The sequence below is a fragment of the Suricata suricatta genome, chromosome 1, assembly GCF_006229205.1.
Source record: "Suricata suricatta isolate VVHF042 chromosome 1, meerkat_22Aug2017_6uvM2_HiC, whole genome shotgun sequence".
NCBI lineage: Eukaryota > Metazoa > Chordata > Mammalia > Carnivora > Herpestidae > Suricata > Suricata suricatta.
Window position 1 is genome coordinate 39,318,936 of NC_043700.1, and position 21,259 is coordinate 39,340,194.

General features: G+C 39.1%; 1 long non-coding RNA gene across 2 annotated transcripts in view; it reads right to left on the reverse strand.

Annotated features, from left to right (window-relative positions):
- Positions 1-626, reverse strand: part of LOC115293814 — a 28,524-nt gene extending 27,898 nt beyond the window's left edge. For both annotated transcript variants that reach the window (XR_003909633.1, XR_003909624.1), the window contains exon 1: positions 540-626. This is a non-coding gene — a long non-coding RNA (uncharacterized LOC115293814). The remainder of the gene's footprint in view (positions 1-539) is intronic.
- Between the last annotated feature and the right edge of the window lie 20,633 nt (positions 627-21,259).

Sequence of the window (21,259 nt, forward strand, 5' to 3'; positions counted from 1 at the left end):
CTAGTCTCAATTCTGCTACTAACTATTTGGGTAATTTGGGTGACTTGCTTTGTTTCACTAGGCCTTTCTTTTCTGCAAAGTGACTAGGTGGTGTCGGGGAAGCCAAGTTTTCTGTCTGCCTCAGGCAAGGATTATCACTCCGTTGAGTGAGCCAGTAAACAAGATTTGCATCTGGAGGCTGGAGATTGCCATTTCCTGGCCAAAATAACTTTGGTGACTGTCTTGCTGAGCTAGACGCGAGTGGCCAAGGCACACAAAAGATCAAAACCGTATTCAGTGTTAGTTCTCCATCCCCCAAGAAGGCTGAGGCAAAGTCGGGGCGCTTCTTTGATATGCATCCGACTCTGTAGCCTGCCTAGGTCAGCGTGCCTTGTCTTCCCCCCCTGAAGACTGTATAAAGAACAGTTCTTCGAATAAACGCTCTCTTTCGCCTGATCGGAGAACCGTGAGTTCTGTCTTTACTCTCTGTGTCTCCCTCTCCTGCCCCCTTTTTCTCTCCCTCCCTCAGGAGAAGGACCCGCGGTGCCTGCCGCTCTAACCTGAGGTAGAGGCGGACCCGGGTCCCGCTCTACACGGGGCTCGGCCCCCGAGTGCCGCCGCAGCCCAGAGTGGAAGCCGATGGACAAACGGACTTTCGTTCCGGGTCCCGCGGGTTAAGACTCCCGTGGGAAACAACTATGACGAGCTAACGACCCTTCCGGGGGCTGCGGGTTTAGGACGAGCACACCGGGACCGGGTCGCGGGTTATGAGAATTGGCGCCTCAACGCGGGGCTCAGTAAAGTAACGCGACCCTGAGCGCGGGATACGACAAGGTGGTATCCATATCTAATGTTATATTTTTCCCTTGATAATCTTCTTTCCAATTCCTAGTCTTTAAATGCCTAGTATTGTAAAATATTTGGTTATTTCAGAGTTTAACATACTGTCATTTTTTAAGAACTGATCATAATCCTTCAAACATATCATTTGAGGACTTATTGTTTTTAAGATTCTACTAGTATCACAGGAAATCCAAAGGAGTTCAAAATATTCAATAATTTAATTGGGGAAAGAGAAATAAATGAATAATTATATATGAACTCACAAAATGACACTGATAATTAAAAATGAGAGATATAACTAAATGTGCCATGAACACAGATGAAGGTGATAATACTATGAGTGAGGGCAATTGCAAAATGCTTTAGGAAGGTTTTATTCTTATTCTAATTTTTATTATTTTTAATGACAAAATTTTATTATTTTTAATAAAACGAAGTAAATCATATATATATTTAAAAATCAATAGAACCAAGAGTAAGAAATTAAAAATAAATCCTCCTCCTTGATTATATTCCCAGGCATTTCTTCCTCAGAGGTAAACTTTTTTTTTCAATGTTTTATTTATTTTTGAGACAGAGAGAGACAGAGCATGAGAGGGGGAGGGGCAGAAAGAGAGACACACACACAGAATCAGAAGCAGGCTCCAGGCTCTGAGCCGTCAGCACAGAGCCTGATGCAGGGCTCGAACCCACGAATGTGAGATCATGACCTGAGCCAAAGTCAAAGGCCCAATCGACTGAGCCACCCCGGTGCCCCCTCAGAGGTAAACTTAATGAATCTCATTTTCCAGAAATATTCTGCATACACACATACACATGCACACACATGTTCACACACAGACCCACACATACACACAAATACAATCAACAAACCTCTACACTTTTCTTTTTTCTTAAGAATCATATTGATATATTTTGTAAATTTATCCATTTCAACGCATATAAACCAAGCACACTGTTTTTCACATTTGTAGTGTTCCATACAGTTACACCATCATTTACTTTATGGTTCCTCATACTGATGAATGTTTTCAGGTCCTTTGGCTATTAACTAATCACTAAATAGCCCTTCATTGAATATCCTTGCACAATATACCTTTGTATGTATCATATAGGTTATCTGTAGGATAATTCTTCTAAATGGGATGGCTGGACATGTGCATTTAGGATTTTGAAAGATACTGCCAAATTCTTCTCCCATTAAGTTGTAGCAATGTAAGAGTGTACTATTTCCCTACATTCATGAATAATTTTGCTTATGAATGTCAAACATTTTAATAGATAAAAATGGATCATCATTATTTTAATATGTTTCTTATAATTAGGGTGGTTTTGAGAATAATCTAACATTTTTATCTCCTCGTTTTCTGCAGTTCTTGTTCATGCTTATTTCTCATTTTTATATTTGATTTGATTCTTATTTATCAATAAACTTTATATTTTAAGAAATTAACCCTTTATTAACCACATGTGTAACAAATATCATTCATTGCTAATTATTTTTGTATTTTAACTTTGTTAGTGTTTTTGTAAAGCAAAAATTTTTATTACATAAATTATCAATATTTTCCTCTCATAATCCTGAGTTTTGCTTTTTACTTAGAAATTCCTAACAAAATAATCCCATGTTTTCCTTAAGTACCGTGGTTTATTTTGTAATGTTTATATTTATGAAACACCAGGGAAATAATTTAATGTAAGAAGTAAGGTAGAGCTTTATTTTTTTCCAGATGGCTAGCTTGTTGTCTTCAAAACATTTATTGAATGAACCATCATTCCTGCAATGATTGGATTACATTAGGTCACACATACATTAGGTCATATTTCTAAAACATCTATTTAATTGTATTGATTGATCTGTAAATATACATCATACCATAATTATTTCAGTTACTATAACTTTATAACTGGTAGGAATTTTATTTTGATACTCTTCAAAAAATTTTTTAGTTATTCTCATACATTTATTTTCTATATTAAAATTTAAGAGAAGCTAGTCTAGCTTCTAAAAACATTTTCTTGGGGTGCCTGGGTGGCTGAGTCAGTTAAGCTTCTGACTTCGATTGAGGTCATGATCTCATGGTTTGTGGGTTCAAACCCCACATTGGGCTCTGTGCTGACAGCTCAGAGCCTGGAGCCTACTTCAGATTCTGTGTGCCCCTCTCTCTGTCCCTACCCCACTCATGCTCTGTCTCTCTCCGTCTCACAAATAAATAAACATTAAAAAAAATTTTTTAAACATTTTCTTGGGGTACCTGGGCAGCTCAGTTGGTTAAGTGTTCAACTTTGGCTCAGGTCATGATCTCACTGTGGTGGGTTTGAGCCCCATGTTGGGCTCTGTGATGACAGCTCAGAGCCTAGAGCCTACTTTGGATTCTCTGTTTCCCTCTCTCTTTGCCCCTCCCCTGCTTGCTCTTTCTCTCTCTTTCACTCAAAAATAAATAAAACATTAAAAAAATTTTAAAATAAAAACTTTTTCTTGGTGTTTTTCCTGGGATGATACTAATTATAATGATTTTGAGGAGACCTGACCTCTTTATAATACTGAGGTTTTTTTTTAACCCAAAACAAGTTATATCATTCCACTTATTCAAATCTTCTTTTGGGTAGTTGGAGCAAAGAGAAATGGAAATATAAGGAAAGGATAGTAAGATCGAAGAGCTATAAAAGAACATTCTGGGAACCCTGGGCAAATTTATTGGTTGGAGTCAAAGAGGAAGTAGGTAAGACTGGGTAATATAGGAGTCAAGTTGCTGAAGAGCCTTGAGTGCCAAGTTAAAGAATGTGGATTTCATTTAGGCTGCTAAAAGTCTTGCTTCAGGAAGAGTCTTAAAAGCTATCAGTGGTTTTCAACCAGGGGCGACTTTGCAAGCAGTTTACATTTGACAACTTCTGGAGACTTTTATGTTGTCAGAGTGGCACAGGAGGTGCTACTGGCATCTAGAAGTACTGGCCAGGAATACTGCTAAGCACCCTATTATGCAATGAACAGCCTACTATGACAAGGAATAATCTAACACAAAATTTCAGTACTGCCAAGATTGGAAATCCCTTCACTAGAAGAATTAAAGGGCAAAAAGAGACTACAATCAGGAAATGGTTTAAAAGACTAGCACAGACAAGTGGGCTCTGACCATGCTTTAATGTAGTTCCGATTGACATCTCCTTCCAGCATCTGCTGTTCAAAAACAGAATGGTGTCAGTGAAGCCTTGAACGTCCTGGTGGACTTCATGCCTGCAAAGTAATTGCTGTTTAGTGGTTTGCATACTTCACACTTAGCTACATTAATTAAAACAGAAAAACCTCAATCCAGAAAATATTTTGAAAAATTCTTGTTATAAAACTTTCTTTCAAAATGAAAGCATGTTTAGAATTTCAATGCTTGGAATTAGGAAGCCACACTGGGTTAATTTTAGAAATTCAAGTAATTATGGATGGCTTTTCTGGTCTTGAGAAAAATGAACAGCATTTCCTGCTAAGGAAGCACATCCCTGAAAATGTTATACCTCCTACTGTTCAAAATGGTTTCTGTTTCAGGGCCTCTAAAGCAACACTTAGCATAATACATGCAAATAGTAGGCACTGATAAATAAAAGTGAGTGAATACATAGTAAGGGAAAAGTAAACATATAACTATATTATTTGAAATAATTGCATAAGTGAACAATTAAGTTTATTTTGCATTAATATGTACAAACACTCTTAAATGGGTTATCTCTTTGACTTCTCACAACAATGAAATAATGAGGCAGGTGTCATCATTACACATAAGGAAATAAGGCCACAAAGGGAAGTGGATTGCCCATGGTCACCTAGCTAGTGAGTGGAGAACAGTGATATAGGCCGTCTGTCACTAGAATCCATCATTTAAAGCACTAGGTTATACTGACTCTGCTACTCTTCTTACTAGTGATACACAATTCCCCTATCAGATTTGACCCTCATAATGGCCTGAGGGATAAGCATATAGGATCCCATTTTGTAGTCATGGAATTTGAGGCTCACAGTTGAACCTGCCTGAGGCCTTATATCCAGTGAGTAATAGTACTGAATCTAGAGCAGCCTGATGTTTCTTGTAATATATCACAGTCTATATCAGCTATCAACTTATTGCCTCTCAGCTCAAAATTCACCCTTTATCACTCTGGTAAGTGCAGCTGGATCTTGCAAATATGTCTCTTTTGCCAGTTGGCACAATGTTAATTTTTGTTAGTGGAAAATGCTGGAGAGACACTGCCAGAGGAGGGTTTTTTTTCTCTTACTGGTTCTAGAGTGCTCCTTTCTCGAAGCTCTGACAGTGCATGGTCTGTTCAACATCTAACACCTGCAGTGAATGACTTCTTCAGCACTCAGCTCCTGCAGGGCCCAATGCCCAGTAGCATTCCTTGGCAACTCTCTGGGAAGCTTTGCAATGAGCTTTGAGGCATGGCACCTTTTTGTAAGCAGCTCTCCTTGGCATGCTAGAGGGCAGATTTCCAGCAAGTTCCACCAGCATGTTACCTGAGCAACTTAATGGCCCTCCAGGGAGTCATGGCTGTCCCCTCTAGGAGGTCTGGATCTCAGCCTTAGGGAGAGTGACTTCTCTTGATATCTGAAATCCTATATTCTTCAGGGCTCTCTTTCCTCCTTACTAACCAGTTCCCCATAACTTCAATGTCCTGTCATAGTTAATAATTCTATTTTAGGGGCACCTGGGTGGGTCAATTGTTTAGACCTCTGACTCTTGATTTTGGCTCAGATCATGATCTCACAGTTTGGTGAGATTGAGCCGCATCCTGGGATTCTCTCATACTCTGTCTCTCTCTCTCTCTGCCTCTTTCCAATGCATGTGCACACACACATGCTCTCTTTCTTTCTCAAAATAAATAAATTTTTAAAAATAAATCACTATTTAAAAATTTCTCTATTCAAATGACTGTGTGATCTGTCTCTCTCTGTCAGGGACTAATGAAAGTTGCTTCCCTTCAGAACATCTTATTAAGATTAAGACCTGAAAATTACCTGACACTCCATAAACATGAGCAAGAGAATCATGAAGCCAGGAACCAAGGGAAATTTGCTCTTATCTTCTTTTCTTGGTCTGTTATCTAAAGTTTCAGGAGATGCAGGAAAAAAGGATAGACCATATTATACTTTTTATAACTGATATGTATGAAATATATAAATGTTAATTGTTTAATGCTGTAAAAACAACTCAAATATTTCAAAACATATCTCTAAGTATAATATCCAGCATCCAGTTCTCCAGCCATGGGCTTGATTGCTTTCCATCATTTGTAATCTCAATATATCCTTTCTTCCAGGAATGAATACAGTTTATCACCAGCTTTCATGAGAACAATGCCGCCTCATGTGCACCCAGCAGCTTCTCCTGTTAGGTCATTATCAAAGAAGCTCCTGGTATATCCACAGCAAGTTTCATTGTCCCTTCTTTAGACAAGCAAAACCTGTCACTGGGAGAGTTAAAGGGTTCTCAGAAAGGCAAGTGATAAACATCAAATTTGCAAACTAGGACTAAAATCCATGTCTTCCAAATTTATTGTTCTTTTTTCTATACTCTTTCTCCCCCCCCATCTCCCTATTTCCTGGACAGAAGCTTTATCCTCTCTTAAGGAATTTCAAAGATAAGCAAATAGGAGAGTGTGGAGGACTATCTGGGGGGCTGCAGGGTTCTTTTAGCACTTGTCATATCATGTTGAGCAGAAAGTATCTCAGGTACTGGACCAGCTACACCCCCATGCCAAAACAGAGGCAGGGACTAAGGGTAGGTGATGGTTAGCTGTAAGTGGGGCCATGAAAATATATTGCATAATCTAAATGGGACTTTAAGGTCCTTCCCCAGCAGTGCTTAGACTGCATAGAAAGGGAAGTGAGTGTGTGTGTAAGCTGGGGGGCGGGGGCGGCATCAACAGTCATTTTGTCTGCCCTGCATGAATGCTAGCAATGCTTTGTGGAAGAAGTTGCCTGCCTGCAGTCTGAGGAGGCATGCAGGCTGCCCTCATCTGGTGACTTAGTACTTGTACAGGAGCAGAGGACTAACATCACTTTATAGATAAGGTGTTGGTATATCATGTTTGCACCAGACTGTCTTGGTTTACACTTACTCTAGAGGAATTAACTCCTGCTAATTATTTTCAGCACCCATTTCACTCTCAAGATTAAATTACACAGTCACCCTATTAAGTCTACCACAGACAGCAGACACTAGAATATAGGATGAAAGGTTGTATAATGATGCCTTCACTTTGAATGGTGGCACCTTCTCAGTGCATATGAAGACACACATGATTCATTCTTTCTAGAGAAACACTTTGGATAGAATTGATGTTCTTTAAGTTTCCCTCATTTTGTGGACCACTGACTCAGCTGTTTCTCTGCTTACCAGCATCTCCATCTAAGGTTTAGTAAACTCAAATTCATTCTCTAATTCTGTCAATCTTAAAAAAATATCTAAAGACCCATTTATAAATCAATCAATCAATTTTATTTTTAATTTCCTAAAACATTATGGTAGAGTTGAGTAAGAGTCAAATTGAGAGAGAAATCTAACTGGGAAAAAAGAAGTATAGCAGATGTGAAAATTTCTAAGTAAAATGTGTGTGTAACCAGAACACCTCTTAGGCATTACCAGCTCGTAACAATGATGCGAACGTTTAAGAGGACATTAGTAGTAATTAACATTTATTAAATGTCTTAGCCGACGCCAGGTCCCCTGTGCTCGTCCCCGGCGTTTGGCGTTTGGAGGTACCTGTCTCCTCCGCCTGAACTGGCAGGGCGGAGAATCCTCGTGGGTTCTTTTCCTGAGGGAGGGAGAGAAAGGGCAGGAAAGGGGACGCAGAGACTGAAGACAGAACACAGAATCCAATCAAGCCTCTCTTTTATTTTTCTTCCTCTCCTACCTCCCCTTCCAGAAAACACTCTATCTTATATATGGTTTTGGGGAGGGGAACTGCCCCAGGTCGGTTGCCAGGTAACAGAGTCAAATGAATATTAGAGAAAGGGAAAAAACCTAAAACGAAACTCCAAACTCCGGACACAGCATCAAAGGGAAGCGCGCTGACTAGGGTCTGCAAATGCTGGGGAGGGGAAGCTTAACGCTGCATTCCCGAATGCGGATTGATCTTTTGTGCACCTTGGCCATTCTACATCTGGCCCAGCATGACCGACACCAAAATCTTGGACCAGGAAATGGCACTCTCCAGCCTCCAGACGTAAATCTTGTTTTTTGGTTGCTCCCTGGAGAGCGATATATCCTTGCCTGAGGAAGCCAAAAGCTAGGCGGCTCCCAACAATTAAACACTTACCCTTGGCCATTGACTGTTCTAAGCATTTTATATACACTCTTCTACTTACCCCCCAAATAACCATATAAACTTTAAAATTTTACATTTAATATAATTACCAAAAGGTAATAGATACTTGTTCTGTAGTACCTCTTAACTCTTCCCCACCCTACCAAAGATCTCCTAACCATACCCCAACCCCCAAGTCCAGTTTATTTCTGAAACCATAGAGAGTTTCACAAGAGCTTGTATTTTCATTTTCTTCTTTAGTTTTTCAAACTTCTCGTTTTGAAATAATTTCAGATTTACATAGAAGTTACAAGTATAATGCAAAGAATTCTAATATACTCCATCCATATTCCTCAAATGTTAACATTTTATATAGCCATATTCCAATGATCTCAGTGAATAAATTAACATTGCATAAATGACACTATTATCTAGTCTATTAATAACTAACTAATGTAACTTTTTCTGTTCCAATATCCAGTCCAGAATCGCATATTACATTTTTGTTTGTCACTTCTCTTTAGTAACCTTGGATCTGACACAGTTCCCCAGTCTTCTTTAACTTTCCTGACCCTGATACTTTTCCAGAGCACTATGTACAGTGTTCTTCATTGCAGGGTTGTTTAATGTTTCTTCATTACTTAAGTTCAAGTTATGCATTTTGGGCAAAATTATCACAGAAGTGAAGTTTACCTTTTCAGTGCATATGAAGACACACATGATGTCATTTGCCCCTTTACAAGTGATATTAATTTTGACTGCTTGCTACAGTGTTGTCTGCTAAGTTTCTCCATAGTAAAGTTACTATTTTTTTTCCTTTTGTGATTAATAAGTACCTTGTGGGGAGATATTTTGAGAGCATGTAAACCCCATGTTTTCATCACACCTTTGTCAATTAAGTTTAGCCTATGTTTATGTTTCTTGCCTGTAACAGTAATCACTGTTGTGTTTGCCAAATGGAGTTGTTTTATTTCTGTCAGTCCTTTTATGGAATCCTACAGTAAGAATGAACTTTCTCTTCTCCCCCATTTTTTAGTGATTATTTATATCAGTATGGACATAATGATCGTTATTTTATTCCATGGGTTCTATAACCATCTCAGATTTGGCCACTGGAGACTCAAGCTGGTGTCAATAGGACCCAGGTTTTCTCTCTCTCTTTTTTTAAGTTTGCCTATTTTGAGAAAGATAGAGTGCAAATTGGGAAAAGGCAGAGAGGGGGGAGAGAGAGAATCCCAAGCAGAATCATGCTGTCAGCACAGAGCCTGACACTGAGCTTGATCTCATGACCTAAACCAAAATCAAGAGTCAGACACTCAACCAACTGACCCTGGACTCATGTTCTCTTGGAGGTCTGTGTCTGAGAAGGCATATTTTGTAAGAGGTTCTACATCATAATTCCCTGAAAATACTGCTTCTCTAACTCTTAATCCTGCTGGGTACTCCTGCTGCTGCTACTGTTCTTGTTTTTCTTCTCTTCTGAGGGCCCTGACTGCTCTGGGTTCTAGGGTAGGAAGGAGACATTTCTCTGCTCTATGTGCACCTGTGTCACTAGGCCTCAAGCAGCACTGACCATATCCCAGAGTCACACATACAAGAGTGTGAGTTTCCAGGAAATTACGTTTTTCAGCCTGTAACTTTTCTATCTTGTGCAGAGAATTTTAGGAGTCCAAACAGGGGAAAATGTGGTGAGTTTAGAGGCTTTGGAACAGCTGACTTGCACAGTAAAGAATTCAAAGGGTCATGGAAAGTTGAGCAATAAACTGTGGGATGGAGGGATAGTCTCCAAAACCAAATGTATTAGGAAACCCCCATAGTGGAGAAATAATCACTTTTTCTGTGATTTCTGTGACCACTCAATTTGAAACCAGACGTTAGTTGAAAGACGTTTTCTCCATGGTTTTCCTTCAAGGAAGACACTGCATGGCAATGTCATTTTGCATTTAGTCCTAGATTTTTAGTTATTTCCAACTTAGTGAAAGAAGATGTTAGTTGAAAGTTGGTTTATCCACAGTGATTTTTCAGGGTTGAATATATGGAACTTCCCTTAATATTCCCTGCATAGGTTTTTAAACACTTTGAACTATAATAAAAAATAATCACTGTTTCTGAGTTATGGTGAGCATCCTTCAAACCATATGTAAATACATTTTTGTTTTCCCTCTAAGATGGCTTTTATATCCATTATCTATCTTGATCTTGATGCATTATTATGGAAAGAAGCAAAACAAGTTGTTATTGAGAAAACTGAGGTAGTTATAGGATCATACAGGCTAAAGGAGGATCTATACCTGATTTGCGTATCTGATCTCCCAGTTCAGGTCTCTCTTAGGTCACAATGCTGACCAATTGACTGTCCTTCTCTTGACTAGATTCTTCTATTATACAAAGCTATTGTTAGGTCAAATTATTTTTATTCTAAGAAACCTATCAAAAATTGGTGGGGAGATGATATGAGATTTCAAAACAAAGAATATTGTTGATGGGAATGTAAATTGGTGCAGCCACTCTGGAAAACAATATGGAAGTTTTTCAACAAGTTAAAAATGGGACTATCCTGCAGTCCAGCAATTGCACTACTAGGTTTTTACCCAAAGAATACAATATGCTAATTCAAAGAGATACATGCACCCTGATGTTTATGGCAGCATTATCTACAATAGCCAAATTATGAAAACAGCCCAAGTGTCCACTGACTGATGAACAGATAAAGAATTGTGGCATATATACACAATGGAATATTACTCAGCCATCAAATGCCGGGAGCCAAGAAGGGGTTAAAGAACTCTGGTGGAAAAACTGAGGCAGAACTGACTACCTTTGTTAAATGTCACAGCAAGATAAGCAGCAGTAAATAGCTGTTAGTTCCTGAAGAGTCATAAATAGCTATTGGCTCCAGGAACTAAGATTACCTTCAGTTAATGTCTGACAGGTCCCTGGTACCGTGTGCCTTCCCCCACGTTCTTTCTCCTTTCCTTGCATTTTTCTTCTCCCCTGGTTGTGTATAATCAGCCTCTTTGAATAAACGTTAGAGCTTGATCAGACTTCCTGTCTTGCTCTCATTCGTTGTGTCTCTTGTCCCATCCATTCACCTGTTCCCTCCTCCAGGTTCCCCGTTGAATGACCCCGCGGGCCAGGGCAATCAAAAACAATGAAATTTTGGGGCGACTAGGTGGCTCAGTCAGTTAAGCGTCCGGCGTCGGCTCAGGTCATGATCTCACGGTTCGTGGGTTCAAGCCCCACGTCGGGCTCTGTGCTGACAGCTAGCTCAGAGCCTGGAGCCTGCTTCGGATTCTGTGTCTCCCTCTCTCTCTGACCCTCCCCTGCTCGTGCTGTCTCTCTGTCTCTCAAAAATAAATAAAAAAACTTAAAAAAAACAATGAAATTTTGCCATTTTCAGTGACATGGAGGGGGTAGAGAGTATTATATTAAGCGAATTAAGTCAGTAAAGGAAAAATACCATATGATCCTACTCATATGTGGAATTTAAGAAACAAAACAAACAAGTGAAGTGCAAAAAAGACAGAGAAAGAGACAGACAAAGAAACAGACTCTAAACTCTAGAGAACAAACTGGTGGTTACCAGAGAGAAAATGGGGAAGGGGGAGATGGGTAGAATAGATGATGGAGATTAAGGAGTGCACTTGCTGCAAGGAACTTTGGGTATGAATGTGTGAATCACTATATTGCATACATGAAACTGCTATTAAACTGTATATTAACTGGAATTTAAAGAGAAACTTTATAAATAAAAAATAAAAATAAATACAAAGCAGAGTTTTGATGTATTGCTTTTATTTATTTTTATTTATTTATTTATTATTCTCTTTTTAATTTGCGTTTCATGGCTATAGTTTTAAATTTTGACTAACCTAGAAACAGGCTATGAGATCTTTATATTGGTCAGAAGGGATCTATACAGAAAACACTGCAGAACACCGGGCTGAATGGTTGGCAAGCTCTTATCCAGCACTTCTGATCACTGATTCTAATACCATTTTCCTTAGCACCATCTAGAATTTCATTTGAATATTTTGATTCTTATTCTTAAAACTCTCAGTTATATTTGTTAGGGTTGCTTTTTAAAAATGTTACTCATGCATGTATGTACATGTGTATGTGTTTATGCTAACTTAACTTAAAAAGGAGGGTTACATGATTTAAGATAGAATCTAGCCCAGGAGTAAGGGAATAATTTGAAGATTTTACAAGGATCTTCCAGTTGCATCTACAAAGGAAGTAGCTACTACCCAAATGAAATATTATTGGGACAACACAATATCCATGATTTGTTTTGATAGAAGTTCATTCTAAAGAATGTCAGTAGAACTCTGTTTCCAGGCTGGAAATTGAGCAGAGCCTCTTTGCAGAGAACTGGTTAAAGAAGCAAATCCTGTGAATTCAATAAGAGAAATGAAATGTATGACTACACTTCTGCATGCCAGCCCCTTCTTTCTCCGAACTCCTGGATATTGTGGGATCACCTTTCATTTAGATAAATGATCTAGAAATGGTTCCAGGTATGCTTTCGAGTGCTTGTGAATATAGAGATGTACATTGAAAGATAATGTTTGCTAGAAAGTAGTATAGTAAATTTAGCTCAGAGCTTCTTTCCTTTCCTTCTCCTGATGGATTAGAAAAAAAAAACAGAAAATCAAGTGTTTTTTGGCAATCATAAATGATGGTTGTCATCTGGATAAAAATCAGGTAAAACGTGTTATAACCACATGTTTTGTCACCACCATTTTTTATTGATCATTTATTCAGAGAAGGAAATAGGTTCATTTTACAGAATCTTCCTTTTAGTGTTCAGTGTTTAGTGGACTGAGTAAGAAGACCTAGATTTGCATTATGACTCAGCTATCCAACTAATTAAATGACCTGAGCATGACACCAAACCTCATGGAATGTCTCTGTCTCCATTTACACATTTGTACAGCAAATAACACCTGTCCTGTTCATACTGAATCAAGTGAAGGGATTCCTTTATGTTGTAAAGTGCCACAAATTTTTAAAGGTGATATCATTATTATTATTATTATTATTATTATTATTATTATTATTATTATTTTCCATTAGGGGCTTTTATCTGCATATCCTATACTAAATTTCCATATTTTCTAAGACCAAAGGAGACTGTGTCTGTGGTTTTAAGGCTTGTTTCATACCCACAAGGAGAGAGGGGTTGCCAGAATGTGCTATTGTTCTCTTCCCCAAAACTGAATGAGCTGTGTGGCCCAAGAACCTTCAGCAGAGACTGCCAGAAACAGAACCCTCTCTCTTGATCTGAGCACAGTTTGACATAAGACATGATACAATGTTACTGTTCCAACAGTCCGTTTCAGGCCAGGCAGCTTTTCAGCCAACTTCCTGTCCAGGACCCTGCAGAGCAAAGCTGATTCCACCTGGACCACACACCAGAAACTTTAGTATTCGGAATGACTATGTCTTCACCACATCTAGAGTACTAAAGTAGCAGACTTGTGAGAAAAATCAAAGCAGATACTACTTGCTGTTGGTTCGAATTTTTTCTTAACTTGGTTTTACAGAATTGTGTGGAGAATTTGATCAGGTCCTCTTTCACCTAAAAGGATGTGTCTCAAGGTTTCCTTGCCAAATATAATGAAATGCCTTTACCACAGCTCTCAGGGGAGCCATGGTCATATATTTTAGGAACATTTGGCTTAGCACTGTGAGTTATGAAATGATTTTGAAAGAGCTATCCAGTGATACCCTGTTTGGATAGAGAGGGAATGTGGTATATTTTGTCATTGTTTTGCTTTTTAGTGGAAAAGTAAATCTTACAAAATGAGACCAATTCTCTCTGCTTTCTCTAGTTCCTTTCCCCTGTGTGTATGGGAGACAACATAGACCTACTATCAGTGTCTTCATGATTCCTACTATACAGAGAAACATTTCTACCAGTGAGTACTTTAATCCACAGTGATCTCTCTAATTCAGTATGTATCTAGCACCTTGGAACATCTGCTTATGGTCTATCTGGGCTGCCAGATGTTTCTTGACTCTCTTCATGCTGTTCTTTCATTTCCTTGGTCCAAACAAGGTAAAAATTTTGAAAGAGTTCCTTGGACTTCTGTACCCTATACCAAATTGTGCAATCTCCTTAATTCTGAGAGAAAACTAAGTCAGGGATTAACAGCTACAATATGGCAACTACAATGCAAGACCTGAGACCCTGTTCCAGGCTCTGCTTCTCCCATGGTGGAGGGCACTCCTGCAGTCTCTTCCTCAGTATGCCCTCTGTCTTGTATAGCCCTGCCAACATCATCTTTGTGGATGAGAATTGTTATAGAGCACCCTTTCCTACCACCAGTAAGACAAAAGCCAGCTTTCCTCAACCTGGCTTTTGAGGTTTCTTGTAACCCATGGCCAGCATGCAGCTCCTTTGGCTCCCATTTTGCTTAATGGGACTTATTTTCTGTCCCATTGCCTCCCTCTGCCACTGCCACTGGTGTTCGGCTCAAAATATCTGTTTTGCTTTCTTAAGATATATTAGCTTTTTAGCCCAATTGTAATCAGCTTCTTCTTGAGAGTGCTGCCCAAACTTTACAGCTTCCATAGTACCTTCCTTCACATGAAGTGATGTCTCTATTCTTTTCTATTCTTTCTAAATTTCTATGACTCAGAAATTTTCTGTATTTTTCACTTTAGTCAATCAGTCAATCTCCAACAATTACAATCTTCAATAATGTTATGGACTGAATGCTGGCATTCCTCTAAAATTCATTTGTTGAAGTCCTACCCCTCAATGTGATGGCATTTGGAGAGGGGCCTTCGGGAAATAATTAGGGTTAGAAGAGGCCATGAGGGTAGGTACCCTGGTCTCATGAGATTAGTGCTTTTATAAGACATGAGTTCTCTCTATTCTCCCCCTCTCCCCACCTCCACATCCCCTTTCTATCCTTCCTATAGACAGACACTAAGGAAAGGGCATGTGAGAATAAGGTAAGATAATGGACATCAGTAAGCCAGAGGGAGAGTCATTACCAGAACCCAGCCATGCCTGCTCCTGATCTTCAGGAGGACTTCTAGACTCCAGAACTGTGAGAAAATAGCACTTCTGTTGTTTAAGCTAGCTAGTTTATGGTATTTTATTATGGCAGTCTGAGCTAACTCAGACAAATATTATAAGTCTTTTGCTGGGTAACTTTTTCTCTTGCTTTACTTCTTACTTTCCCAACAAGAAAGTAAGCATCCCCCAGAGGGCTCGATATTCAAAATATTAGTTGGTCTCCTTTGAATTCAACTTAATATTTCAGACCATCTATCTTTATGGAAGTATGGTTTTTGAAAATAATTCAAGAGGTGTAGTTTAAAAAAATTTTAATGTTTATTTTTGAGAGAGAGAGCACGTGTGTGCACATGAGTGGAAGAGGGGGTGAGAAAGAGGGAGACACAGAATCCAATGCAGACTCCAGGCTATGAGCTGTCAGCACAGCTTGAACTCACAGAACTGTGAGATCAAGACCTGAGCCAAAGTTGGCGCTTAACTGACTGAGCCACCCAGGTGCCCCTCAAGAGGTCCAGTTTTTATCCTCAAGACCATATCCTAAGGAGAATAATGTTTCCTAAAAATATTCTCAAGAAAATTCTTTTTGAGACTTGAATATATAAATAGAAATTATTTGCCAATTCCCTTGGCAAATTGGATATTCATGAGTATTCCTTACTCTTGATAAGATTTAGTTTTTCATCCTTCCGACATAGTTTGAAACTCCAAGCTGCCATCTTGTTTACATGATTTCTTCACAAGAGCCCTTTCTTCATAATCACAAAGGTTAATGTCAGTTTATCCTTCATCATGAACCACTGTGATATTTTTAGGAAGCTGTTTCAGAATTGGTGAGGTTTAACAATGTAAGCATTTTACAATATAAGTTTTCTTCTCCTAATCAGTACACATTTTGCAAAAGCTTTATTTTCTCCCTAACATGTCCAATACTATATGAGGAAGAAAAGAAAAAAAAAAAAACCCAAATGGCTGAGGGCTTGTTTACCACTTCTCCCCTGCATGTGAGGTAGGGTTCTGACTCTCTGAAATGTGTCCAGAAACAACTCCAAGAATAGCAAGACAGAACGGACTGATTTCTGGGAACTCATTGCACTTCCACCTAGAAATTGAGGAAGGCCAGGTGGCCCAGAGATGTCAGCAGCTGATGAAAATAAGTCTAATGACAAGTAACCTAATTCAGTGGGGCTACTGTTTCCCAGCGGGGAAAAAGACCACAATGCATTTTCTGTGTTCAAGTGGATTTAGTTTGGCAGATGTTATCCATAGAAAGCATATTATTAAGAGCTCAGTCTATTAACCTGAAGACCTAGGCCTGATTTGGAGTGCCTTCCGATTTCTCCTTCTCTACTGGCTGCTCTCTGAGGATTCTGTTTCCTGCCTCTCTGACCACTGCTCTCTACTGCCCCTGCATATATTAGTCCCAAGTGACTGTGCTCAGCATCCTTATTCAGAAACATTGGATGGTCCTTTCAGAGTCTACAACATTAATTCCAAACATCTTCAGAACAATTTTGAAAACCCTCCGCAATCTCCTCTCTTATTATAACGTCTCATATATGATATCCATAATCCCATTGGGTTTGAACACACTCTAGTGCTTCCTAACTTTGCTCAAGCTATTCTCCTCCCACATGTCCTTTCCCTCTTTACCAACCTGGCCAGTGCTGTGTCAAGTTATATTGGAGTCAAGGCAAAAGGACAAATACACACCTTATGCAAAAGTTAATAAAATCTCTACAATCAAAAAGGATGACTATCTATAAAGCTTCGTGTTTCCCAATCTGTTTGCAAGTCATCGTCAATCATCATAAACTTATATGGTAGGGGACTGGGTACGAGGAACTGATTGAAAATTACTGTTTCCAGTGTACAAGAATGAAGAATTACAAAACATTTTTTTCTTTATTGAAATGTTGATATTCTCTTCATCATGGGCTCTTTTGTGTTTAATTTTTTAAATATTTCATTAAAATAATATTTATCTTGATAACTGAGGATTATTTTCCTTTTTTCATTTATTTTTCTTGGAATACAATTGACCCATAATGTTACATTAGTTTTAGGTGTGTGACTTAGTGATTTGACAAATTTATACATTATGCTATGTTCACAAGTGTAGCTACTATCTGTCCCTATATACTGCTATTATATCATCATTGACTGTATTCCTTATGCTGTGGCTTTTATTCCCATGACTTACTCATTCTGTAACTGGAGCCTTGTATCTGCCTCTTGCCTTCACCCATTTTGCCCATTCCTCCTCTCCCTCCCCTCTGGCAACCATGAGTTTGTTCTCTGTATTTATAGATCTGATTCTACTTTTTGTTTTTTGATTCATTTGTTTTTGTTTTTGTTTTTTTAGATGCCACTTATGAGTGGAATCATATATCATTTGTCTTAATTCACTTAGCATAATACTCTCTAGGTCCATCCATGTCATCTTGTCTTTTTTATGGCTGCAAAATATTCCATTGTACACATATGTATGTATATATATTTCCTTTTTCACTTGTCTAATAACTGAGTTTTTTAGTAGCACTCTTTTGTACTTTGTACCCTAGTCAAAAGGTCTTATTTCCCTTTACTCTAATCCTTGCCCTGAATCTGGCAAAACAGGCCATTCATAGCCTTGTTTACATGCCTTAGCAGATCACACTCATTGGAATTGATCTCTCCATCATCATACTTCTACATTATGCTGCTTAGGCCTGGGTCATCATCTTTTTAACGACTCTGCTCTTTTTCTGGTTATTAGCATGTGGATCTTGCTCACTTACCAGTTGAGGGCTCCTGGAGAAGTAGATTCATACTTTTTCCAACTCTATATTCCTTGCTATGTTTAACATAGCACTCTGCATATGTAACTATTCAATGAGTTTGGGCTTAATTAGATAACAAATACTAACCTGAAATCCCACTCAAATGTTATTTGTTGTAAGATACAACTTAGTAGAAGTTCTTTTATTGGAACTGAGGAGAATTGGTTCCTGAAGTTCTGAGTATACTAGTTAAAAAGTAGTTCCATTATATGGGGCTGGAGTGTAAATGCACAACAAAGAAATGCCCTACTGCTCTTAGATCAATGAGGGATTCCCCACAATCATGCTGCCGAAATTCTTTACTCTCTTTGCTATAGAGTCAGGTTTGGGGCTCAATGCTTCTGGTGTTTCTCATATTTGTGCTTATTCCTGATATTCTCCACTAATCTCTCTCATCCCTGTAGTATCTCTCACATGGCCTATCATCCACTATTGCCCATATTACTGGGAAGAAGGAAGCTCCTAATCTTTCCTAGTGAGGCCCAGAGACTCACTGTGCTAGGGAAATGGTTCTGGAAAGGAGAACCAGGGTTTCTAAGATGCAGCTGTCCCTGATTTGAAAGACTTTCCCTAGGAAATGTGAAGATATTTCTGTACACATTTAATGGCATACCTTTCCATGCTTAAATCAAGATGCTGTGTGTAAGAATTAAAGCAACTCACAATAGTGGAAACACTTTTATGCCAAGAGAATAAATGAACAGCTGAATAATTGTCTAAGTGAAGTGGTCTTGGTGACTTCTCTACCACCCTAAATGGTAATATATCACTAGACTCTCAGGATGAAGGAAGGGGAAAGTAGTCCCCTTTTATTTGTGGCATATACAATGTGTATAGGCTACTTATGAAAATTTCAATTGGTCAGGGCCACAGAGGAATAAAATTGGAGACAAATTCCCCTAAATCAAGAACCCTGACTAACTTGAGGCTTCTGGACTAAAGCATCCTGTGACTGGTTTGAGGCACCTTTTAGACTCTGTTACAGTTTGCTGCTTCCTGCTGCAGACACCTAGCACAGACTCTCCTGACTATGTGACTTAGCTTCCTGGTGGTGGCTACTGCTGATATAGCCAGTAAACATGCAGTCCAACTCACTGAGCTAAGCCTGGAAACTCCTAAAGAGAAACAAATCACAACGCCATAAATGAATTACAATAGCCTTGTAGTATTAGGTTAATACTGTACTTGCTCTTTTCAACCTTTGCATCAGTCAATTCCACAGATTGCCAGGATACTTTTGTTCTTGATCTCACCTTTGACAAATGATGCTTATATGTCCCAAATGAACAAGTCTGGCAGGTGGTTTTGCTAGAATAATTCTCTACTTGGCCTCTCCAAGCCAAAGACAGGCCCTGAGAAGTCTCTTTAGGAATGATTTTCTCAACATTATAAATTCCATTTTTCCTACATCATATCAGTGAGTGTGAAATGTGAGTGACACAGGCATTTGGAATTCTATGAGGTTGAGTACACCAAATTCCAAGGCTGATGGGCTTTAGGCACATACTGAAACATATAGACTGGCCCATGTATTTACCCAACTCTGTCCCCAGTACTATGTGCTATCAGTATATCTCATTTCAAGCCCATTTCCATTGTTACTCCATATTGGTCTTTGCCTCTTGAGTAAGTGAGCCAAATTGATTTGTTCATACCCTCACATATTCACTTCTTCATCAAACATGTTTTGAATAACTTCTATGTCCAAAACACAGGCTAAGTGCTGTGAAAGTCTCAGAGATAACTCCCAGAGCACCAGAGAGCTCTGTTAGTTGCCACTTTCTTCTGTCAGCCCCACTCGTTGTCAGCACACTTTAGGTTCAAATTTCCTGTTGCCCTTACCTCATCACAATTCCCTGGATGAATTAAGTAAGTTTAAATGTTCAATAGGAAAAGTTTTGGAGACTTATCTTTATAAGAAGGGAGAAAAATTTAGGAAAATTCTTAAAACCAGCATACTGGTTTTTCAACTTGGAAAATAGAAATTCAGGTTAGCTAAATACTACTGGACATCAGGAACTGTGTACAGGCAGAGAAACTGTCTGCAAGGCCTATGCCAGAAGAGTCTGCTGCTCAGCTCCTATGGGAGACTAATACAGGTTAATGTACTGACTCACCAGAGAGGGCTTTCTAAGAAAGATGGCAGGACAAGTATTTTTCTAATGGTAAGCATGCTGTTTTTCTTGTGGCTGATTCACCCAACTCCCTCCCGAAGCCTACTGAATGAGAGAGTTCTAGCTGGATTTTTAAACATTCAACCTATCGAATTCTGTACTAAATATCAAGCTAACTGCAGTAACTAGAAGCTCCATCTCCTGGCTGGGAAGAGCTCAGACATGGATATGTATAGAGAAGATCTACAGGTATATGTAAACATGGAAATGAGTAAACATCAAGACTGCAGGCAACACTTGAGAAGAATGAAATCTTTTTTAAAGTTTATTTATTAACTTTTAAAGAAAGAGAGAGAACACACAAGCAAGGGAGGGGCAGAGAGAAAGGGAGAGAATCCTAAGCAGGTTCTATGCAGCTAGTGCAGAGCCTGATGCAGGTCTCAAACCCACGAGCCATGAGATCATGACTTGGGCCAAATCCAGAGTCAGGCACTTTACCTACTGAGCCATGCAGGTACCCTGAGAAGGAAGAAATCTTATTGTCAGGAACTCCTTATTAGGAATAAGTGTGAAAATAAGAAACATACAATTTGCTTGCCACATCAGAGGGCAATGTTTCAGGTGCATGATATGTAAACTTCACCACAGCCCCTGAAAAGCAGATGTTAATCTCATTTTTCCCACAGGATAAAACTGAGGCATAAAGGTGACTTACCTTACCTAGTGTGACTATTGGCAGGACAGGGACGGTGACCCAAGTGTGTAAGGCTCCACCTCTCTCTCAGGTCTTTCCCAGAAATCAGAGCCCTCAATCAATCTCCTCCTCTGTGACATATAAGAGCCAGGGTTGCCCATTCAGGCAGGGAGGAGACCATGGCCTGCTTGGTAGGATTTCAGGGGTGATGCTGACTGAAAAGTTCCTCTCAATGGCTAGCCAGCAGTGCCCGCTGATAGTCATATCATAATTATTTCTTTGTTTGTTTACATTGTATTTATCTGCATTCACTGTCTTCCTATTTGTTGGCTTTTCATGGCTCTAATTTAAAGTCTATCCCCTTGCTGTTTCTCCTTCTTTATTCTCACTTTTGGCCAAAGGCATCACCATAGAAAACCATGTCATAAACTGGAGGCAGGAAGCCACATTTTTGACACTTCCTTCTATTCCTCAGTCTCCACAT